A 19,413-nucleotide genomic window follows, 5' to 3' on the forward strand; every position below is an offset into this window, starting at 1 on the left:
GTCCTTACTTAGAGATTAACACAGCGGCTCACAAAAAATTAACTTCCCTACATCCCAAGATGACAACACATCTATTTCCAAACACGGCATTTTGACTTATAGCAGGAAAAGCATGGGTGTTACTAATGACATTAATGACAACTCTGTTCTGTTCAACTGTCCTAGTAACTGTGACAGTGAGCCAGAAAGCACAATACCAGGACCCTGAAACTGATGCATCAAGCATCATTCTTTTTTATTATTTACTCTTGGGCTTTTCCTACTGTGACACGTCAAACTTTTCATCTGTAAATAAATAAAGGTCTGTTGGTACAATGCAATATTTAACATTACATCTCCAAACAATAGACACATTTTGGACCCAAAATGATAAAGGCAAAGCCATTGCACAATTCTTGCTTAACTTTCCTTAAATCTCAAAGTAAGAACTATGAGCTTAAAGCAGTTTGAGCATAATTAAAGTATAAATTATGAGGGGTAACATGAGGAAAGAAAAGTTAAAGATTGCATAGTTCAAGACTTAGCTTAGTAGACAAAGACATAACACTTTGCGTATAACAAAGTAATCAATCTTAAAAATGTTGTACAATAACATTAAATACTGCAATATGTTACACTCACATCACATTTATGAAAGCCATGTAGATGTCACTGCATTTAGTCCAGACATGCCAATGTAGTTTTTATATTCAATACACAAGGTCTCAATTAAAATGTTTCCAAACATGTCATTCATGCCATAGTAACTGATGAGTTATTAGCAGTTCAGGAAAAAAAAGGTTTTGCTGCAACATTTAAATTAATTTTAAAATAATATGAAACTCTTTGAGCTTCCCTGACTTAACCCACAACAAAATCGTAACAACTCTCTTTCAGATTTATTATTATATATTGTTTCAAAATAAACAGTTTTTGCAATTTGTTCATTTGAATATTATGTCAGATTGCAGGCATTTCAATCAATATGAGATTATGACTATAAAACTAAGAAAGTGGAGGATTTGTATATTATTTGCTTTGTCTGATTAATGTGAAACATAATACAGTTTTAGGCGGTGAGAGTTCAGTATCTGTATCTTTCTTTCTATCCATTAAAATGTGGCAGCAAGCCACCAGATGGCAACCAATCATAGCCTATGCTCTTGCTCTCTCTCGTTATTTCTTACTCAAAGTTGTCTTTTTAGAGCCTATAACCCCCCCCCCCCCCCCCCCCCCCCAAAAAAGAAGCAAAGAACACTTTAATTTATATCAACCACCAGGCTCACACTCTGTTCCATAAAAGCTTTTAGCAGGCGCTGAGCGGATGTGTCAGGTGGGTGTGGCAGACTCATCAGCCCTGACATTTAAGTGCAGTAGTGCTCAGAGCAAAAGAGATTGTAGGATATGAGTAGATACAGATGACAAGCCCCCCTGCAAAGATGATTGCAGTGGAGTGACAAGAGGAGACCAAACAACAGATAGAGGAAGGAGAAGGTGTCAGGAGGGGAGAGATGAAAGGCAAAAGAAAGAAAAAGAGCTTTGAGAAACAATAACTCAACCCAAAAATTACAGCTTTATCAGAATGTATATTACCTTTCACAAAGAAAAAACTTGTATTTTCTCATCTTACTATAAACTCAGCATAATGTTATTTATATTCCATTGCAAGTTAAGATAGCGACACAAAACAATTAATCTCACTTTGACGTACAATCCAAAGTTGTTCTAGTGTCAGGTTTTGGTTTTCATTTAAATAAGCACATGAAGGTAAAATGTATTAAAATAATGAGTAAACCTGGTTTGCACCTGGACATCCTTGAACCAGACAGCCAGGTCTGTGTAATACCTAAACAGCCAAAGTGATATTGAGCAAGTTACTGAATAATTACCCAGTCTGGAATGGTTGTTCTGTAGCATGACTGGACCTCTGACCTTTCTGTAAAGGGAAGAAAGTGAGAAGACATTTAGATTTCCAACATACTAAGGTGCTGTTCTGCAGAGCATAGCACACATAGCAGTGCTGCTCAATATTCAAGACAAAGACCAAACACTACAAGATCAAGGGAAACATTTTTTAGCAGAAATCTGTTGAGTATGCATAGGCAGTTATTCCTGCTACCAGCTGAAATTCCACTCAGAGTTAACCTGTGTACTCCTTAAACTTAAACTCATCACCTGGAACATATTTAAATTCAAATATTACAGGAGATACAGTAATATTGCCCTCATGTGAAAAAGTTAAACTTTTTAAGTACTAATTACTGCATCCAACGCACAGGAGAAAAGAATATTATTTAGTGAGTAGAATTAAACATTGTCCTGGAGGTTATTACAAAGATGTCATGCATCATGTGATATTTTGCAAGACTAAAGACTGAACAGATTATGCTTATTTTTTTATATCAACAGAGCACTAAAAACTTGGATTTAAAATTTTTTGCACATGAAAGAAATTACTGGACTATTTTTTTTCATGTTTCCAAGAACACTTGAACATCACTCTATATTTCAAATAACCAGATAAGAAATGGTTTTCCATGTTGCTTCTTAATAATGAGCAGAGTGATTAGACCAGTCACACTGGTAAAGATAAAGATAGATACAAATAATCCATGAAGAGCAGATTATACTGAATTGGCATTTAAATGTAAATTACAAAAACTCCTTGTGTATTTGTATCTGTTTCTCTTACGCTCCACATTACTTCTCTGTCACAAAACAGAGTTCTGAAGACAAGCAACATACACACAATGACAGGGACGGAGATCCCACCACCTTTGGCACACACACACACACACACACACACACACACACACACACACACACACACACACACACACACACACACACACACACACACACACACACACACACACAACACACACACCCTGTGGCACTACAGCTAGACCTGCCACTCGGACGTTCACCGAATCAGACGGACAAATCTCTAACAGACGGCTTCTGACAAAGAGATTATCACCGTGACAGGAGAAGTGTGTGCAGCTGTGGGTGGTGAAATTTACAGCGGAGCGGGGGGGGGGGGGGGGGATCTTTGTGCATTCACACATTTGGCTCTTCTCTCTCAACATACCAGTGTTTGGAGCCAAAGTCAAACTTACTTCAGTTCTACAAGATATGTAACTGTCCATTGTATGTATGTGTGTCGGAGAGAAAAGAGAAATACACATATACAGTAACACTAACATCAACTTTTGTACTGTGTATCAAGCCAAATGGTAATTTACTTGTGTGGAAACGGGAGACATCTGAGACATGTAGGAGGTTACCTAAGCTTCTGCTGCCCACTATCCTACTGGACACGTGCGGATAAACACCAATTCTATGAGCATTTTTACTCGATTAGACTGATCTTTTAATGTAGATTCTAATTGTCAGTCTAGTCCAAGACCATGGTTATTAAGTGGCTGGGACAGCCCATTGTAGTATTGTTCTACAATACAGTACTTCACAACTTGCTACACTAAAAGTCAGTGAATAGCATTTCAACCATTTACATTAATCATGCAATATTTTGTCTTGCGCTATACGGAAATTGTGCAAAGAGATGTTCAGTCCCTATCTATACAAAAAATATATAAATAGACCTCCCTGCAAAATGGCCTAAAAAGTACCTTAGCAGTTAAGTAGTAAACGGCTCTCGATAGGGTAATGGTTATTTAGGACAGTAATATTAGACTCATGCAATCACAATGTTTAGACCAACAAAAACATTGTAAGCTCTTTATACAGCATCATTTATGAGTGATCAACTTCAACAAATAGCAAGTTGCATGTTGTGTATGACATGCAGCGTATGACACTTTCTATACTGTACGTGTTGTCAAATTGGTGAATGTATTTTTCATTTAGTGTGTTTATTTAGTTGCACAATTTTTGTAAAGGTATAAGGGTCACAACCACACACTTTACTTGCTCTGTTTCTCAGAATGAGATGTTTTACAAATAAGAAGAAACTATCAAGGGACAGACACAGTCGAGGGATAAAAACAAGACAGAGAAGACGTTAGAGTTACGTCTTGTCAACACTGACTGTAATCTGTTTTAAAGTGACTTTTTCATTCTTACCATCTTAATTTATTATAATATATTACAAATTTGTAAATCTACAAAAATGGATGAGTTCAGAATTAGCTTCATTACATTAATCATTTATAATCACTAAATATTTAAAAAGAATGCCACCAAGATTACCTCTAATTGCATAAAGGTGCCAAGCGGCCATTGTGGATGAAATTTTGATGGGACACAGTTTGATATTTGCTGCCACAGTTTTCAACAAACTGCAAATTGCCACAATAATGGTAATATAATCATGTAATCCAAACACAACTACACTCACAAGTCAAAAGGTGCCAGTGGAGGATAAGTGAAGCTCTGCAGAAAGTCAATTAATCTTTGCAGTGGTCCCCCTTCCCTCCACCCTGCTTAAAAGCTTCATTTACCTCCTATGGAGAAGAGATAGAAACACCATTAGTGAGATGATGGCAGGACTAGGGAGGGGAAAGGAGAATCTCACAGTTGGATGAGCTGAAACAGTATAGGCCCCCATCTCCTCAAAAAGTGTGTGTGCAAAAAAAGGCGAGAGCATCTTCTGCATGGGTAAGCTTAATTAGGTTCTATCTTGATTATCAAAGGTAGTGGCATACAACTTTTAAGGCGGAAGTGTGCTTCAAATCCTGGGGGCTGGCTGACCTGCAGAGTCAAGCAAGAGGTGGACAGATAACAGTGGAGATACGGCTGACGGGTTTCCCGCTGCAGAGAGGTGCTATGCAAGGTGTACATTAGGGGATGAGACCTCAACCATTATTTCCATATGCAAGCTGATGTCTGCATCTATGTGTGTGTGTGTGTGTGTGTGTGTGTGTGTGTGTGTGTGTGTGTGTGTGTGTGTCGCATGGGACCCCAGCTGGATAAATGATGATCGTGTGTGTTTACATGTACGCGTTTGGGTGTGTGAAATGCCAGTGAGCATATAGGCTCTGCTTCACTGAGCTCGGCTGGCTACTAGAGCACAATTGGGGGTCTCTCTGTGTGAAAGAGGTCAAAACACAAACACACACACACACATACAAGGACAAAAACACAAATAAGGAAGTGTGGCTGAAGACTAATGAAGATAATCAAACAGTATGCTAATCAGTGAGTTCATTTTTCCATGCAGAGACAAACAATCCCCATGTGAATGCCCAAGTTACAGTAAGTCACAAGCATGTCACATATACAGTACATATCCCAATATTGTTGCATTATTTTGTATATTTCTTGACATTTAAATTCAAGCCACCTGAGTTCACCATTTTTTTAATTATGTAAGACAAGGTGCAACATGCTTTGTTCTTCTCTCCTCGCTGATCTTAATTACAGTAGGTCTGATCTTAGGGCAGCACGGTTTCACTTGGGTTAATAAAGTTGCTGTTAAAGGAAGGTCAAGTTGAATTGGTGGGCAAAGAACGGATAGCAGTACCCAGAGCTGAAGACGTAAAGGGGTAACTACAGGCAGGAGGCCCTACATCTACGTCTACATCTTCTTAATTACAAAGAGCTTCAAGTGTCGACCCTGAGGACAAGCCAATAACATGAGTAACGTGCCAGTCAATATGTGCTCTAATACATGCTTCGTGCTGCTCAGACTCCTTCAGGGGATAACAGGCCCCAGGCTGACATCAGTAAAGTTAAACTTAACAGCACCAAAAACTAGCAATGCTTCTCTTCATGTGAAAATCTCTACATCTCCTGCCTTGTGAATGTGTTTGTGGCTCAATATGTCTGTGTGCCTGTTCACACTAGTCTAGTGTGTAAACAAATGTTTTGTCCCAGTTAACTAGGTCCCAGTCGGACCAAACCTATTTGGCATTGGTCCGCTGATGCCGGTGTGTACGCGTTTGGGTCGCAGCAATATATAAGCGGGCATATGTGTATGTTGTGAATGTGGCAGCCGGGGGATAGCATGCTGCGGCTGCTGCTGACACTGGGCCTGTCTGCCTGGTGTGCCCCTTTCTGCACCAGTAGAGCTGGCACTGCCTCCTGCCTCTGCCCAGCCGACTCGCAGTGCGCCAGCTGGGCGCTACCAGGAGAGGCCCTGCAGAGAGAGGACGCAGGTCAGCCGTGACAGAGGGATACAGAGAGAGAGAGAGATAGAGAGAGAGAGAGAGCGAGAGAGAGAGAGAAAGAGAAAGAGGTGTGTGGAGTAAAGTGGCAAGGTCTAGATACAGAGCAGGGATACAAACAGGAAGAGGTAAAGGAGGGCTGCAGTTGCAAGACAACCACAAAAAAATAGGTCCTTATGTTTCTGCAGCCTCTGGACACCCACACAGGTGATTTCAGTTATTCTGGCTGATTAGACTCTGCCAAGGTTGAAAGTGGACCAGAGCTTGGATGGGAATTCATTAGATCACAAATATTTTATACCAATAAGAATGATAAGCTGTAATTCGTCCTGCTCTTACAGGAGCAACAAAGCTGTAACGAGACTCAGGAAGATGGCAATCAATCAGTCTATGCACACCCACACAGTCCTGGGACCAGGGGTCAGCTTAACTGAAAACACCTGTGTGGTGGTTCAGGGCCTTTAATGGAAGTACCACCATCAGGAACTCTTAGATGTGTTCTGGTTATTTTTTACATTGCACCTATATTGAAATTTTTAGTGAGGCCTCATCAGCTGGGCCCCCTGCCTCTTCACACAGGCACACACACACACAGGCACACATACACACACACACACGTATAAATTTGTAAAAGACACAAATGAGTTGCCAAAGATGTCAAGATACATCATTTTGATCCATTCTGACATTTTCAAATGATAAAAAATTAGGTAATATAGGACACATAAGCTCATTTGGTGCTTGGGAACACCTCAAGAGGCTTTAGGCTGTGTTTCTTGGTTTGCTCATCCATGTGTAAATAAGACTTTTTGCAATGTACAGTGATTAGGGGAATTAGAGACTTGCTTCAGAAAATCACAGTGTGTGCTCATCCATAGGAAGTAGGTTTGCTGATACATACAATGTCAGACATTGACACTGGGCTGTGTGCTTTTTTCCACATAATGAGTTACATAGTTATTGAAACTAACTTTTAATCATACGTTTTGAAAGTCAAGTCTTAAATTGGCAACTAACTTTTACTTACATCTGCATATGCACTTTTGTAAGAGGAAGCAAGTGTTAAAAAGTTGAACAAACACTGCCAAATGTAGTAGAATCACCAAGCATGGATGGTGTGCCCTTCATTTTTCAGATATTGTGTTGTTTTTGCAATGTTTTAGTCTCTCACAGCTCAGACAAAACAACACTTAAATATTTCATCAACTGGTCTTCTTAACTCCACAACTTTTAATGTCAACGTAGTCTGCTTGACTCCAATCATGTGTGGTTACCCACAACCAATGTTTGCCTAGAGGCACACAATACAGCCACACACAACTTGGTGAATTAATTGGTCATTAATACTAACACAATACAAAAAATCGTACTGATCATTTCACATTTATTACATTAGATAAAAACTTTGGTTAGGGTTGCCGTGACATTTATGTAGGGTAAAGAAAAGGTTTTGCATAAATTGATAAGTGAACAAAGTTGGCCTGAGTCATTGGAAATGTGCCATATATTATCAAACTTTAATTAAACGTCCTTCTTTGTGTCATGTGTCCTCTCCAGAATACTTTTAAAGTTGCACGTATACAATATTTACATTTTTGTTGATACAACTAATATCCTATGTGTTCCTTGTCTTACTGGGCAGACTTTACATACAAGTAAAGTTTGGTGGAATTGGCGTTTCACCTCTCAAATTATGCCTTGTGGATATCTTACTTTTTGGCCAGTTCTACGGCTAAACTACCTTCAACAACAGCCACACAGGCTTCATCCCACATTCAAAAGTAATGTTTTAAGAGTCAAGTAACAAACTGAACTTAAAAATGAAAGAATTGGTGAAAAAGTTTGCAATGAACTATCAAAGAATGATTAAAAGAGAAACTGACTAGGTTGGTGTGTAGCTTAATGATCCTGATCTGGATTTAAGCACCAGCACTCTTGTCCCTGTGGTCAGTCTCCAAATTAATGAGTTTAGCAAGGTGACTGCACAGGCATGTCAAAGGTCTCTGACCCTTTCACTAGAGGCTTAATCAGAGAGATAGATTTGCAGAGGACTACATAAAATAAAATACAACTGAGGGTTAACATTAAGATGAAGAGTGAACAAGTTAATGACAAAACAAGGACTATGTATATATAGTGTGTGTATATATACATATATATATATATATATTATATATATATATATATTATATATATATATACACACACACACTGTATTCTGATGCCTTTCAACGCAGACCTGAGATAGGTACCAAAACATTTTTGAATATAGAATAAAAAGTCACTCAACCATGTCCGATGAGGGGGAAACCCTTCTGACTAAGAAGGGAAACTGACAACAAGGATAAGACAAGTTAGGAAGTTATTTTGGAACAACATATAGATATAAATACTGTACAATATGTAACCCTGCTGCCTTACAGGATAACAGTTGGTTGCGTGCACCTCTACAGTCACATCCCTATGTTGTGCTGTAGCTCAAAGCTCAACTGTGCAGACCCTTGACTTTGCGGAGCTACAAGGCTACATCCTAAGCATCAGAGTCAATGGAGAAGTAATTACACCACTAAAAGCAAAGGCCCTGAACACCATCACCTCTGTTCTCCTTCTATTCCAACCCCCCTGCCCCACCACAGACACTCTCTGAACACCCCACCCTAGCCTGTGCCTTCTCCAAAGCGGCCTCTCTCCCGCCCCCTTCTCCACGGGCCGTGGGTCTCTGGCTGGGGCAGGCTGGCACAGCTGTGCCGGGAGCCGTGCTGTCACAAGCGGTTAGGGTGACAGCCACTCACACTTCATAATGTCCCTCTCACAGGTCACCGAGCGACAAGCTGGGTCACCTCGCTCCAGCAGGCAGCCCCAGGGGAAGCAGAGTGCCCCCCCACCACCACCTCTCCATCAAATCCCCCCAACCCACCCTCCATGTCTTCACCCTCCTATTGCCCAAGAAAATAGAGAGACAGAAGGGGGCAGGTGGAGGGTAGAGGTGCTCTGTTGAGCTGGGTTAGGCTACAATAAGCTCTCCACACCCGAGACAACGCCAGGGTCACGATTAGGGTGGGCACACCACTGATGGTTCCTCTGATACAGATGATGCTGGCAGCATGGATTAGGATCAGTGTGAGCTGCTTAGATGGTAATTGTAGACCTCAGAGGAATATGATGATGTGCTGCCACTCTTGATACTGTAGGTCTTTAGGTAATGGTGTGGAATGCAACCAAAAAACAGTTTTCATACAATCATGTTGTACAATAAAGCTATATTAACACCAAATGTGAACTGTAATAAAAGTTGTATTATTTAATCATAAATATAGGAGGAATTCGGTCTTAAAATACATTTATTTTCTTGTCATCTTCCACATGGGTGAAGGGATGGTAGGAACTTGGTAATGGCCATAGGAGAGCACCATGTGCTCCTGATATCTGCCATCCAACTGTCATTAATGTGCATTACCTCTGCACTCAACCACATTGTGAAGTCTAATTTGATAGCAATACAAGACTGAACAGACAACATTAAAATTCCCATTAATGGGCTCATACTGCCCATCCCTCTACTTTGTTTGCCATTTTCACCTAATGCATAGCTTTCAGGTCATCTCTGTTGAAACTGATAATTTGCATATGTCACTTGAATTAATTGGCTTGCCCCTTAAGTATTCTTGTATTATAATAAATATAAAATTGCCTTTAAATGAAATGGTTGCCTGTCTTGAAATATGTGAAATAGTTTGAAAACAAGAGTTTAAACAGGTGTACTGTAAATGTGAGAACTGCATAGACAATGAGGGAACTGTACATGATGTGTTTTCCTTCTTCATGCACTAACAATCAACAAGTTAAGCATGTGAATTTAGAGCCAGATAAGCTAATTGGATGCAATGCCTGCAGTTGAATGAGAAGCCTCATACCTAATTCCTGTTATTCAAACAGTCACACCCTGAGAGCGGTTAATTCAGTGAAGGTGCGTACACACCCACTGAACAATGTGTAGCAATTAATTTCGCTCTCCCTCCCACATCTGGCGCTTCGGTGTGACCCTGCCTCTGCTGATTCGTGCCGCTCAGGCTGGGCAAGCCTCTGCAATTTCACACGTAAGGGACCCCAATGAAACGTGAAAAGAATATGTGGCATTGTTAAATTGCATTAAAGAGTTTAAAACGGTAGATATGCACACCCCCTCCCCTCCATGCTACTAAGAAAACAAAGCAGTAAATGTGCTCAAATGCTCAGTGACGAGACGTAACATAATGTAATACGCACCAAGGGCGCATTTTCACAAAAGGGGGAAATTTCATCACGAGGCCCTATCCAATCACAACTAAGGAGAGGGACATGAACTTGATGCCACAACAGGAGTGAAACCAAGGGGACTGTCAGGCCCCTTTGGGTCAGGCATCAGAATGTCCTAATTCATTTTAAACTTACTGTATTCACATTATCTTCAGAGTGAAGAGCAGGAGGAATCTAAGTACACTCAAAGATCAACATAGGCCAAAACCGATTAGGCCATTAACTGATTTATTGAGCAAAAACTATTTTCCAAATCAGTTAATAATTTAAGACACTTATCAAGCAACAATTATAGACTTTAACTGTTTTAGCTTCTCAAATGTGATCCTTTTCTCTGTTACTGTGTTTCTTTGGACTGTTGATTGGACAAAACAAGAAATTTGAAGAGGAGGTACCCTGTAGAGTTTCTGACCACTAATAGCACTAAAAAGCAATGTTTGTTTGTTTTATTGTACTCAATGCATTTTGAAGAGAAACGGTAAATGTAAACATTACATGGGTTGCACCTTTGAAGGAATAGTTTGGATTTTTTGAAGTGGGGTTGTAGGAGGTACTTGTCCTTAGTCAGTGTATATCCTACAGTAGACGGTAGTCGGCAAACCCCCAGTTTGGCAAAGCAGGCGGTAGTACTGACACCGAGCTAAGCAATGTACTGCTGTGAATGACAAAATTCTGAACTATACATTCAACTTGGGCTCAGGGATTGTGATCATTTTTTTGACTTAATGATTAAATGATTAATCAAACCAACACAAAAGTCAATAATAATATTAATAATAAATGTAACCTTGAGTATTCTGCACACAACCGACATCTCATCTGTTGATGTTCAAGTCTGCCTTTAATTTACTTCTTCTTCTCCTTTCTAGATACACACCATGTTCTCTCTCTCTATCTCTCTCTCTCTCTCTCTCTCTCTCTGTTCCACTGTGACAGTCACCCTGCTCTAGGGCTCTGGAGATATTTCAAACATATCTGGGAAATCAATCTTACAGCAAACTGAAGGAAAACATCGAATGTCATTGAGCAATAAGTATGAAGCCTGTCAGAGGTAGAGCTGAGGGCCGGGCCTGCAGCGAGTTAGGCCTGCCAGTGGCCCAGTGAGAGGCCTCGTCAGCTGGACTCCCTGCCTCTTCACACACACACACACACACACACACACACACACACACACACACACACACACACACACACACAAAACACACACACACACACACACACACACACACACACTCTTCTGACAGAAGACAAATGCAGTTTATGCTGTTATGGCGATTTTGGTACACACCCCTTCCACCCTCTCTTTTGGATATAACTATACGCACCTCAAATACAATTCTCTTGTCATGTATTGTTTTTTTCTTTTCTATTCATAATCAAATAAAGTTTTGAAAATGAACTTGCTAGGCATTACAAAAAGGCATACAGAGAAGTTACTGTGGCAAAACATAGGGCTGTAAAAAATATTCAAGTGACAGTTATTTTCTTTGATTAATCACTTTGTCACAATCCATTACACTTGCCCAGAGTACATGTCTGATGGTCCAAAATCCAAATGGGTCAATTAATCAATAAACTGTTCCAGCTTTGAGTAAAATCTTATCATGTATCTACTTTAAATGGAATTGTATTGTGATGATATGATCACATTGTTATCATTATACAATCCTTTGTTGTGCAAAGGAATAACTACAGGCAAACAATAAGAGTTGACCAAGTTTTTGTTCATGTGCAAAGAGTGTTGTGTAATGTAAGCATTGGAAACAGTTTATTATATTGAACATCAGTTGAAATTATTTCAGATGTAATTTTGCACATACATTTGTAATATTTGGGATATATACTGATATGTAATATTGATTTTAACCATTATACTAAACCCTAAGAGGACACTGTCTTACACAAAAAACCCACATGCTCTGAATATGGATGTCCTCTAGTAGATGGTTCAGGGTTATCCTTTACATCTAGCAAAACTTCTCAGGCAGTTACACAGACATGGAAAACAGGAGAGAGAAAGATGGATTTCAGGAGGCAGGAGGGGAGAAGGGCATGAGAAAGAGAGAGACCAGGCCCAGACAGACAAGTGAAGGGAAGCAGAAGTTGATGAAACAAGATGTCACCATTGATGGGTCATTACACCCAAGTAAGCATGGGACACTAGCTGGGCCTGCACTGCCCTCCCTCTTTTTCTCTCTCTTTTTGTCTCCCTTTCTGACAAGGAACTACAAGATGTGCTATTGCCTGCGTTTCTCACTATTACTTTGAAGGCTCTGTGGCGATTATCCTCACGGTACAACAAATCACTGCAGTTCAGTGTTGCAGCATTCCTAATTGGCCCCTATACACATGTTTACATCTCCAGGTCAATTGAATTAGGTCTTATAATGAGCCTGGGTGCTGAATATCTAAGGCAGCTCAGCACATTGAGGCATAAACAGGCACAAATCAGGTGAATCCTTTACACTTTACAGCACATGCATCCAGTATTTGTCTCGTGGTCCCTTGTTGCACCCATCCTGTTGCTCATCATCAAGCCTGCATGAAGATCAGGGCAACGGCGTCTTTGATGCCACATCAACGGGTTGAGGATATGAGATCAAAAAGTGACACTAATCTACAAATCCCTAGTGTGAGAGTGTAATAGTAAAGCTCAACCATTATTTGTTTTAAAGCTTACTCATTATTTGGTGACTACACACACAATGTCCATATCACACAGCCACTGACCACATCCCAGATATGAGCCAGTTGTAAACAGTGATGATGTTAATATATGGAAGAACTTTGGGTGTTATTATAAAAAAGGTCTGGATTTGAGTCTGTGAGGGATGAATTAGTAATCTGTCAGTGATTTAGAGTGATAATGAAATGTTTGTTTCTATTGATGGCTAGGGAGCCTGGATGAGCCCTGTGATGTGAAAATAACAAAGTGGGATAAGGATTTTATGGTCCTCAGAAGAGAACATGGAGGTTAACGTTTAGGTAACAGTGTTTGAACAGAAACAGGAGAGCCACTTGACTATGAAATGCAAGGTTTTATGTGTCTTTGCTGTCTTGCATCAGCTACTCATACATTACTCTTGTTGAACTGTGTAATGAACAGAATATTAACAAAATGAAAATAATGAACAGAATATTAACAAAATTAAAAAAGAAGCTCACTGACAAGCTTAGTTTACTTGATTCCTTCTTATGTGTCAATTATTATTCATTGTGTAAATATATATGTTGTGTGTGAGTTTTTGTGTGTGTGAGTGTGTGTGTGTGTGTGCTCTCTACATCATGTACAAGCCAGCAAGCATAACTTTGACTCATAAAATGAAACCATAAGTGAATGCAAATAATTTGATCCAAAAATCTCTAACCCGAGCCTTGCCATCTCCATCAATCAAAGGAAAAATACCAAACTAATGTAGTCAGTATCAGATAATAGTTTCAGGTTGTCACACATGAAGAGGGGCGCGGCCCAGAGGGACTTCACATAATCCTTCATGTGTGCATTTAGACTAGTGACTGGAACTAAAACCTAGCTCGTGAAAACCAACACGCCTTAGCTCCATTGGGACACACATAAGCGACAATAACAACCAAATTAACCATGCACATGCAGGCGTCCGGCGTATTGAGCTGATATCGCTGTGCCGTGGCGTTGGGTCCACTCTGGTCCACTGATTCGAGGGACTACAACAAGCCATCATGCAGCCAGGAGTCTACACTGTGAAATTAGACTGGGGTGTGAAAGTGGAAAAACCAAATAAGCATGAGGTTGAAACACGGTATCACGCTCTCTCGCATGTCTCATTTCTGCACCTCAACACTGTCAAATTCGATAAAGAAGAAAATTGTTCACAATCACAAATATCTTGGTTTCTCTGCTGTGACTGATGTGCCATCTTTGCCTCAAGCTTGAGGCAAGTCTTCTTTATCGCTATCTTGAATTATTAAGCCATGAACACATCTCTCAGCCAGCAAAAGAGAATAATGAAGCAGTTTGAAAACCAGAGTGAAACTTATATTCTTACTTTTTTAAGCATTTTTGATTTTACTTCAAGGCAACAAAGAGACTGTAGCTAAATAAACAAGGACCACCTGGGTAACTTTTTAACTTCCTCATAAGTGTTTTGTAGTGTTACGTTGTGTCATTTTGAAATCAATATTGACAAATACCAACTGAGGATCCCTTGGCTACTTTCTATCAGATATCTCTTTGCAATTCTCCTTTGACTCTCGGCTTGCTGCTGCCTCCATGCTGGCTACTTAAAAACCCATCCATAGAGAGCATGCGCACACGCACGCACACATGCACGCACGCATGCATGCACGCACACTTCTCTATTGTAAATAACAGCCTCCAGTTCAGTTTATAATGGAGTTTTATTGCCCAACTAACTTTTTCTTGCTTTCAAAAAAACAACACTCAAACAACACACACTGACACCTCTTCCCGTTACCTTAACCTTTGGGGCCTTCGCTGTCTTGGTGGCATCTGAAGTTGGAGACTCCAATTTTAGTATCCATGACCAAACATACAAACACTCTCACACAGCAGCTTAAACAGTCAACTTGGGCTAGCAGAGAGCTGGTCTACAGCATTCTCACCACACCAGGCCTAGTTATACTCTGCCTGTTTGAGGTACACTGATTACTGATATTACATACACACACACTACCTTCATTGCAGGGTATGTGTAAACTCACCATGCAGAAGCAGGTCGCTGCATTAAACACAAGCATATGCTAGCAAGGAGTCTTAGTATGATCTTGCACAGAGCACTCCACTAGACTGGGCTTCAGTACGCTACACTTGTCTGTATTCCACTGCATTACATTGGGCAGAGCAGGCTAATGGTAGCGGATGCACTGCCACAGTGTTGCAAGTGCAGGGCCTTGCTAACAGGATGCTAAGCTAGGCTAAATCAAATCAAGGCCTCCTGCAGTCATTGGTGTGAGAGCCCATTTTCACAGTTCACACCCGACCTGCTAATTGCTGATCATTTATTCACGCTCTCTGTTGATTGTGCAGGCAGGGTGTTGGCCAATCGTACAGTTTGCTAATGTACCGTACATAGTGAGGATAATCGGTGAGAGCAATAAGCATGCTTCGGTTCTGTTGGCCATGAAAACTGATGTCTGGTAATCTGGGAATATTTCAGAGAAAGACCATGACCGAGTTGTGTGAGCTGTCGGAGCTGCTGGTCGGGACAGTAATGGACATCAAAATTTGATCAAGACAAAAACTTTTAAACTTTTAATCAGTGAAATCTAATGCTACTCAGTATTAAAATGTGTACAGATGTCCTGTCATTCCCATGCCCATTTTTGATGATAATGTTTTAGGTTTTATTGCAACAGACCCTTCGCTACTTTTGTAATTTCCTTAAGTGAAGTTTATATATTACATTCTTGATGCTGAACACCAATACGAATCTGTTTCTGCAGTCACTTTGACAAATTAACTGCTTTAATTTGCAGTAAATCTTGAAAACATTACATACACTTTTTAAATTTTAATTTTCCTATAGCAGGTTAATCTCTGATTGATCAAACACATTATTATGGTTTTAGGCTATTTTTGTCACCCTCCCTGAAATCCATTGGCAATTCTGTAGCTTGGTGAAGCAATTTGTGATGACCATAGATATTTGCTTATAAAGCCAGAAAGATTACATCTGCACATTTTAACGATTATTGCAAATTTGATGAATGAATTGCCAAACATTGTTACCCTCTTGCCACAATACTGTACTGAAGCCAGTTTCTACACTATGGTTTCAGACCATTTGGCACTGACAAACTTGCTCTTGGTTTGACAAAATATTTTTCTAAGGTTACACAGTACGTCGGACACTATAGAACAGATTGGCATTGGATGGTGTGGCAAACTGTGAATTTAAACTTAATAAACTACCAGGGCATAGAATCGACTGACTGGGGCATTGAACTCTAAAAAACGGGTGACGTGAGATACAGTGATCACAATTAATCATTTTGTTAGCTTGCATGCTATATGTATCTCCAAAGTGTTTGAACCTATCACGGTTGCAGGTAATGTATGCTGCACTGTGCCAATTCAGTTCATGTAAAATTTAACAGCCCCAACAGTCAAAAAGTCATAATCTCTTTTATTTTGCTCTCCTCTGTGCTCTGAACAACCATGGAGGACAGAAGGTTTTCATGTTAAACACTACACCAGATGCCTTTACTGATAAGCACAGCTTAAAGCAGAGAGGAGGAAGCAATGAGTTCAATCCGCAAAAGTATTGTAATGAAAACTTACAGACTTTTGGCCCTCTATGGGACATGCTTATCTGAGCTCTATTATCACAAATATCTAGGTCACATGTAAAAATTTCACATCCAATACAGGGACTACACAACATTTTGGTGGTTTTAATAATAATCTAATCCTGCTTTGTGTCATTAAACTGCATTGTTACTATGTTTTAAGGTAATGTTCTTAACTGAATTGTAATTTTCTCTCTTTAACAAAGATTTTTATAAACCTTTCAAATTTTGTTATTCAATGTAAATGAGTTACTTGTTACTTGTTGCTTTTCCATCACTCAGATAGCTCATTTGGTAGCGCGGGCTCACATATATAGAGGTTTAGTCATCAACGCAGTAGGCCTGGATTCGACTACAACCTGGAGCCCTTTGCTGCATGTTATTCCCCCTCTCTCTCCCCTTTCAAGTCTTCAGCTGTCCTGTCAAATAAAGGCCAAAAATTCCCAAAACATAATCTTTAAAAAAAATAAAGCTTTTTCTAATGTGACAGACACTTAAGCTAATCTGTGACAGTTAGTAAACCTGAGTATGTTACTAATTAGTGAACAGAGGGGCAGAGGAACTAAGTCTGAAGGAAGAAATAAATCTTACAAATAAAATCCTTTGCATATTAAGGCAGCCTGCCTCAGGCAGCATTGGGCTGTTATCAGTAAAAACCCATTTCACTCCCTATAATTAACGTCAGTATGTACAGAGAAATACTGCACACATTATCCACAGCTTCCTCACTTTAACTGTATTTAGAAATTCTAATTGACATTAGGCCTGTATCAGTTTAGCATTTTCTGTGTCAGTAAAGAGCTGTGAGGCGTGTTGATGTGAAACATGTTGCATCTGCCTATCTGTTTTCACACTGCATTAGGAAAACCTTATAGAATCAGTCTTTGAAATCACACCGCATTTTCTGTGCGACTTCACATCCTTACCCTGTGGATGAGCTTGACTCTGCTACCCTGTCCATCTGGATTTCCCAGCTCATCCCAGAAAGTCCAGTTTTGCCAAACATGACAAACTTCCTCAACTATATTGGATTACAGCACGAAAGGGAGCGTGCAGCCTCGGCTTCAGACTTAAATGCACTCCAGGCTAAAAAGAGAGTGATAGAGTTAGTACCAAGGAAGCATAATTAATGTTCTTAATTGGGCCTTTCCTTACAGTGGCAACTGATAGTCCACTCATAGCCAGCCATGGCTTCGGGGCCACTGCCATGCGCTGTTAATGAAGTGTGTCCTCTGCTTGTCTGATCTCATACAGTTGCTGGCCTATCCTAGCAAGAATCTGTCTCAGACAACACTCATCAGTACACTTTGGTCAGAGGGGATGCACTCTCTCAAACATCGTCAAGCTTCTAAGCAGAAACTCCTTACTTCTGTTCAGACAAAACATGTGTTTCATAATGTTTTAACGATGATCTACCGATGAACTGAGTCATATCAAGTCCCCTCTGTGTCTCTTCAGTCTGTGTCTGCTACGAAATGGATTTAACCTCCTTAACCTGCTTTCCCCCCAGAGCACTTACTTACAAGCACTCTCCTCCTCCCTCTGACACATGGCTTAGCGACTTTGGATGGGCAACGAGGTGAAAATCCGCTGCTCTTACAGACCCCTGTCACAGTTAAGTCAGGTGTGACACACAAGCCTGTTTGGCAGAGAAATAAATAGTATATCCACTTATGCTGAGATTTGTTTTGATGTTTCTAGAGCTGTGGAGGTTAAAAGATTAAATAAACGTAACTTGGGGCATTCTGGTTGTTTAGTAAAGAAGCATTACTTCAATATTCCCGGTTTGATTTCATCTGGAGACCATGGTTCTATCTTCTTTACTCTCTCTCTCTCTCTCTCTCTCTCTCTCTCTCTCTCTCTCTCTCTCTCTCTCTCCTTCTCCCTTCCCGTGTTTCCTGTTTTCTTGGTCAATTATCCAGTATCAGCAACAATCCCCCAAAAAGGGTTGTATGAAAACAATTATAAAATAAATGGAAATTAAAGGTCAATACATGGTAATTCCTGCAAAAAGCTCTCAGATTTCCAGTTTTCTGTCATATATAATGGAGTAGTATGGATTTATGTTTTGGGACTATACAGTACTGTTCATTACATTAATACAACTACATGTATTCAGGGTTTGAAGAAAAGTACGAATAAAGTCTTGAAAAACCACAAATCATTTCATTTTAAGTCAAAGTCAAAAATATTTCTGTTGATTTACAGTAATATGTCACTGGACTCCTGTGTCTCAGGGCAAGATTACACCAGCAGGGGTCAGTAGTGCACTGCTATCAGATCTCCTGCTCAGCTGAGAAGGCGTCCTCTCACAAGACTACAGCACCAAGCTTTCACCTAGGTTATACTGATTATCCAAAATATATAAAATATATTTCCAACATGACATAATTGTTTGTATTCTATATAGTGGATGGTGATACTACATATCCAGTAAAATTACTTGGGATTTAACAAAATAAGAACATATCATTAAAGTTATTTATGGCCACGCTTACAACTTATATTAAAAATGTTGATGAGGGTTAGTAAATCGTGGATAAGAGCGCTCATTTTAAAATCATAATGAACTTAGGTTAGAGTAAGAGGCTTAGACATCACTGATGCACAAAGGTATAGACAGACATTACCTTGTATTTGTTAAATTTAATCAGCATTTATAATATTCACCTCAGTGAATTCAGACATCTCATGATGTTCCAGCCTATATTTAAATTTACTT

At 39.8% G+C, this 19,413-nt stretch overlaps 1 long non-coding RNA gene across 2 annotated transcripts; it reads right to left on the reverse strand.

The window, feature by feature from the left end:
- Positions 1 to 211: 211 nt before the first annotated feature.
- On the reverse strand, positions 212 to 14,983 carry LOC116688609 (uncharacterized). Of its 2 annotated transcripts, none has more exons than XR_004331827.1 (3): positions 14,858 to 14,983; positions 1,869 to 1,915; positions 212 to 1,410 (listed from the first exon to the last, which is right to left on the reverse strand). It is a non-coding gene; the product is annotated as an uncharacterized LOC116688609 (long non-coding RNA). The 2 variants fall into 2 exon arrangements; XR_004331816.1 differs by lacking the exon at positions 14,858 to 14,983 and adding an exon at positions 4,340 to 5,199 and having other exon boundaries at positions 1,869 to 1,911.
- Positions 14,984 to 19,413: the final 4,430 nt, after the last annotated feature.

Source organism: Etheostoma spectabile, chromosome 1 (assembly GCF_008692095.1).
Source record: "Etheostoma spectabile isolate EspeVRDwgs_2016 chromosome 1, UIUC_Espe_1.0, whole genome shotgun sequence".
Classification (NCBI taxonomy): domain Eukaryota; kingdom Metazoa; phylum Chordata; class Actinopteri; order Perciformes; family Percidae; genus Etheostoma; species Etheostoma spectabile.